At 36.8% G+C, this 6,145-nt stretch overlaps 1 long non-coding RNA gene across 1 annotated transcript; it reads left to right on the top strand.

Moving 5' to 3' along the window:
• Nucleotides 1-256: 256 nt before the first annotated feature.
• On the top strand, nucleotides 257-2,764 carry LOC125245946. Its single transcript, XR_007179639.1, has 3 exons — nucleotides 257-732; nucleotides 1,363-1,443; nucleotides 2,183-2,764. It is a non-coding gene; the product is annotated as an uncharacterized LOC125245946 (long non-coding RNA).
• Nucleotides 2,765-6,145: the final 3,381 nt, after the last annotated feature.

Genomic DNA, 6,145 nt, shown 5'->3' with positions numbered 1-6,145 from the left:
TTAACACTCTGAGGTCTAAAAACGCGCCGGCGCGTTTTGCAGTTTTTTTTTCACATTGCAGCAAAACAGACTTAAAATACTCCGTCATTTTTTAATCATAGAGACATAAGTAATATATCAATTGAAACTATAGAATGTCTTCTTTTTTTTGTGTACACTCACAATCAAAATAAAACTTTGTGCTTTTTAAAAATAAATAAAATATACAGGGTGTGCTGTCCTGCCATCTCCGTCTCTGGAAACATCATTCTAAAACGTCACTAAAAGTAACTAAATAGACGGCTTATACATGCTACATGGACATGAGAGATATGTCTTTGCAAAGCTTTAAGTGTCTACTTTTAAACGAAACAAATTCTAAAAAAAATATTCTCCCTTTATGTAATCAGTATAAAAGTAAAGAGAGGTACTGTTTCTCCTGTCTTACCTAATTATCTTTAATGTGTGCCCGCCCACGCGCAGAGCGCTCTATTCATAAGATAATGTGCTAAGGCGATCTATGCAAACTGTAAACGCCCCTAACAGCGTCTTAAAAAGCATCAAGTTTCATCAGATTCATTCGCTTTCCTGCGCGTTTGGAAGATGGCACGCTACTCAGGTGAGCAGGCTCTTCAGTGGTCCTGGACAGTGAGGAAGAGTTCACATTTCCTCGGAAGAAGAACACGACTCTGACGATGAACGTCTGTATTTTGAAGAGCGACTTGATCCAGCTGAAGATACAGTTTCTGATGAGTAAGTGATTTAGTTTTACTTAAATTATTTGACGTGTTTTTTCTATATAGCCTAAGCGTACATATATATTTGCCTTATATTTACATCTAGGCCTATCTATATAACTCTATATAACTTTATCTCATAAAAATGCTTATAAATAGAATGCTTTTCTGTTGATATACTTAAATTATTTGACGTGTTTTTTTTATATAAGCGTACATATATATTTGCCTTATATTTACATTTATCTATATAACTTTATCTCATAAAAATGCTTATAAATAGAATGCTTTTCTGTTGATATTCGACTTGTTATTAATATGCATAGATACGTTGGATACACGCGTTAGATCGATTAACTGCATGCAGTTGAATAGCATATTATGATAGACGTGAATGTGCTAAAATATGCTTGGTTGTGAAATGCGCGAACGTGTTGCTATTCACTGTGCTAACTGATATAGCAGACTGTAACGTTTACACATTCGCACACTTTGTCCGGTAATGGCCAATTGACAGACATATACAGCATGCTTGTATACCTGTTAATTTCCTGTCAGTTATGCATAGGTAATGGTATGAGAGTAGTATCTTATATGCTAATAATAACAGGTTTTTTTTTTTTTTTTTACAATTTGTTTTTTTTAGGAATGTGGATCCATCACTCTCACATTCACCTGCAATTCCCACTAAGAGGGCACCCAGCAACACAGGCGAAAATGAGAAAGAGTAAGTACATATTCACCCACTATATGGTAGACCTATGTACACTACCGTTCAATAGTTTGAAATCGGTATGATTTTTCATGTTTTTAAAATAAGTTTCGTCTGCTCACCAAGGCTACATTTATTCAATTAAAAATACAGTAAAACAGTAATATTGTGAAATATGATTCCAATTTAAAATAACTGTGTACTATTTAGTCTACAGTGTCACATGATCCTTCAGAAATCATTCTAATATGAGGATTTGCTACTCAAGAGACATTTATTGTTTACAATTGTTCAGAAATGTTTCTTGAGCAGCAGATCATCATATTAGAATGATTTCTGAAGGATCATGTGACACTGAAGACTGGAGTAATGATGGTGAATATTCAGCTTTGACATCACAAGAATAAATGACTTTGTGAAATATATTTAAATAGTACACAGTTATTTTAAATTGGAATAATATTTCACAATATTCCTGTTTTTACTGTATTTTTAATTAAATAAATGTAGCCTTGGTGAGCAGACGAAACGTATTTTAAAAACATTAAAAATCTTAGTGATCCCAAACTTTTGAACGGTAGTGTATGTATATATGTGTATGGCTTTCTTTCTTATGCGTGCACAATATATTAGCATTAGTGCTTGGTAATGTTAATATATACAATAATAAACATTATATTAGTATTAGTTATTGATGATGCAAATAGTATAGCTCCTTGTGTAATAACCATCTCACTGTTTTTTTTTTCTCCAGCTATAGCCCTAATGAGAGTGCTCCAAAACCCCTTGCAAAAAAGGCCAAGAAAAACATTCAGACAAGCAACAGGCATTCAGCTCTGTCATGGAAAACAGATAGTGACACTGACATGGTTCCACAGACTCTGAGATTCCTACCTGCACGGGAACCTGGACCACAGCTGCGTCCTGCTGATGAACACACTCCTAAGAGTCTCTTCAAAATGTTCAAAATGCAAGGAATAATGCCACCGCTGGTCGTTGGAACTGCATGCTTTGCAAAGTACAGCTTGGTAAAAGGCAAGACACACCTTGGAAATGCCAGGCATGTGACATTTACTTGTGTCTTCAGTTGAAAAGGAACTGTTTTCAAAAATGGCACACAGGTGTGTGACTGTTCAGATTCTCTGTTCACCACCTCTCACTGACCATTGGGCTGCAAAGATTATCTATATGTGATCAAGCAGGTTATGTATAGGGTGTAAAAGTGGGCTTTTTTTTATAAACCTTACCTTTATTTGCCTGTATACACAAAATGTGCCTTTGACCCTAGTTTATATGTGGATTATATTGTTAACTTTATTTTAAATAAAAAAGAAAAAAAACAATGATATGTCTTGTCTTTGCATTTTCTTAGTTGACTCAGTCACATTCCTGACTGAATGGCTCATTATGCGGCTCATTAGGGCAGGGTCTTAATCTCCCCAGGTGTAAATCACTTCATTATTCATGAAGAGTCACCTCTTCGCATATGGCCTACCTAAACAAAAGTGTCTTAGAATTTAAAATCAATACAATGTTTTATGTGTCAGAGTAGGGAGGATCATTTCCACATCATTTGAAGCAAAACTCTACACTAAAATATACAATTCTCAAAAGTCTTGTGAAAAAACATTTAGTATGCATTTTGAGGTATTGTTTCAGTTACTTTTTTTTTTTTTTTTTCAATAACCACGCATAAACATTATTCCATTAGACACAAACATGTACATACATGTTCCTCACATATTATGGTAGCCTAGTTTGTGCTGAATACAGTGTAATGACACTTTTGTCATTAATATGTTTATAACCAACTGATAAAGCACAAATGTCAGAGCATGTAAAACTTCTCCAGGGCCCAAAATCAGCCTCAGACTCCAGAGGGTTAAGTTAGCACTTCTAAAATACGCTCACTTAAAAATAAATCACTTCTAGTCAATGACTTAATAACCACAACAACCTAGATTGTATGCTTCTAAATGAAACATGGCTTGAAGACAGCTGCAGTGCAAATCCTGAATGAAACAGCCCCTCCTAACTTTACTTTTATGAGTGTCTGCAGAGCTGTTAGGAGAGGTGGAGGTGTTGCTGCTCTATTTAAAGATGTCTATCAATGCAAGCAAGTGTCATTTGGTGATTACTTGTCTTTCGAATACTTGGGTATTGTATTAAAGGTGCTCGCATTTTACTTATAGTTATCTACAGGCCTCCAAAATACTCTCCAGCCTTTGTGGAGGACTTTACAGAACTGTTATCAGCAATTTCCTCAGAGTTTGACTGTTTTGCTATTACTGGGGACTTTAACATCCACATAGAAAATGCAGAATCCAATATGGCAAAAGAAATCATAACTGTTTTGAATACTTTTGATCTGACTCAGCATGTACATGGACCGACACACAATCGTGGACACACTCTAGATTTAATTATCAGTAAGGGTCTAAACATTTCATCCATTGTCATTAAGGATGTAGCGCTATCTGATCATTTCTGTATTTTCTTTGAAATATTGATCTGTCCGACTGTTTGAAGCTAGATCTGTCTCGGTCAAAAAGCGATGCTTAAATGAGAACACTAGTGCACTGTTATGAGGCTATATCTTTAACACCAAGCATATCTGCAGACTCTGTTGATTTTCTCCTTGATTCTTTTAACTCAAAAGTACAGAATGTTTTAATAACATTGCTCCTGTGAAAGTAAGGAAGAAAAGTGGCAGACAAAAAGCACCGTGGAGAAACTCAACAGCAGTGCAAAATATGAAAAGACAATGCAGAAAAGCTGAGCGCATGTGGCGAAAGACAAAACTTGAAATCCATTATAACATCTATAAAGATATTCTTCATGCTTTCAATGTGGAATTAGGCAAAGCTAGACAGACCTTCTTCTCAAATATTATAAACAGAAACTTAAACAACACCCGCACTCTTTTTGCTACAGTAGAGAGACTAACAAACCCCCCAAGTCAGATTCCCAGTGAAATGCTCTCAGACAGCAAATGTTGTGAGTTTGCTTCCTTCTTCTCTGAGAAAATTAATAATATCAGAAAGGCGATCAGCACATCCTTGAGCTGCACTGGGGTAAAACAGATCAGATCACAACCTCAGAAAGTAGCTATTATGTCTGATTTCAAAGCAAATGATGGTAAAATTTTGGAAGAAACAGTACAGCACCTTAAAACATCAACCTGCGCCCTTGACACACTTCCACATCTTTTTTCAAAAGAGTGTTTAACTGTTAGAAGCAGATCTCCTAGAAGTGGTAAATGCCTCACTTCTCTCTGGGACTTTTCCAAAATCCCTGAAAACTGCAGTTGTTAAGCCCCTCCTGAAAAAGAGCAATCTGGATAACACCATATTGAGCAACTACAGGCCAATCTCAAATCTTCCTTTCATAGGCAAGATCATTGAAAAGTTGTTTTCAATCAGCTGAACAAGTTCTTAAGCTTGAATGGATACTTTGATAACTTTCAATCTGGTTTCCGACAGCATCACAGCACAGAGACAGCACTCATAAAGATAATAAATGATATTCGCCTAAACACAGATTCAGGTAAATTATCAGTGCTGGTTCTACTTGACCTCAGTGCTGCGTTTGACACTGTCGATCACAACATTCTTCTTGACAGGCTCAAAAACTGGGTTGGGCTTTCTGGGATGGTCCTTAAATGGTTCAGGTCATACTTAGAAGGGAGAGGTTATTATGTGAGTATCGGTGACCATAAGTCTGAGTGGACATCCATGACATGCAGAGTCCCTCAAGGTTCAATACTTGCACCCCTCCTGTTCAACCTATATATGCTGCCACTGAGCCAAATAATGAGAAAGAACCAATTGCATATCACAGCTATGCAGATGACACCCAGATTTACCTAGCCCTCTCACCTAACGACTACAGCCCCATTGACTCCCTGTGCCAATGCATTGATGAAATTAAAAATTGGATGTGCCTAAACTTCCTTCAGTTAACAAAGACAAAACTGAAGTCATTGTGTTTGGAAACAAAGATGAAGTTCTCAAAGTGAACATGTACCTTCACTCTAGGGGTCAAACAACTAAAAATCAAGTCAGGAATCTTGGTGTAATTTTGGAGTCAGACCTGAGTTTCAGTAGCCATGTAAAGACAATAACTAAATCAGCATATTATCATCTCAAAAATATTGCAAGAATTAGATGCTTTGTCTCCAGTCAAGACTTAGAGAAACTTGTTCATGCTTTCATCACCAGCAGGGTGGATTATTGTAATGGGCTCCTCACTGGTTCCCAAAAAAGACCATAAGACAGCTGCAGCTCATACAGAATGCTGCTGCCAGGATTCTGAGCAGAACCCGAAAACATGAACACATCACACCAGTCCTCAGGTCCTTGCACTGGCTTCCAGTTGCATTTAGAATTGATTTTAAAGTTCTGTTACTTGTTTATAAATCACTCAATGGCCTAGGACCTCAATACATTGCAGATGTGCTCATAGAATATAAACCTAACAGATCACTCAGATCATCAGGATCAACTCACTTAGAAATACCAAGGGTTCACTCAAAGCAGGGAGAGTCTGCTTTTAGCTGTTATGCCAGCTGCAGCTGGAACCAGCTTCCAGAAGAGATCAGGTGTGCTCCTACAGTAGCCACATTCAAATCCAGACTCAAAACACATCTTTTTACCTATGCATTTGTTGATTGAGCACTGTGCTACGTCCGAACTGTTTGCATCCTATTTTATACATA

Source organism: Megalobrama amblycephala, linkage group LG14, assembly GCF_018812025.1.
Source record: "Megalobrama amblycephala isolate DHTTF-2021 linkage group LG14, ASM1881202v1, whole genome shotgun sequence".
Lineage (NCBI taxonomy): Eukaryota > Metazoa > Chordata > Actinopteri > Cypriniformes > Xenocyprididae > Megalobrama > Megalobrama amblycephala.
Note: the sequence above shows the minus strand (reverse complement) of the source record. Positions and strands in the feature narration are given on the sequence as shown.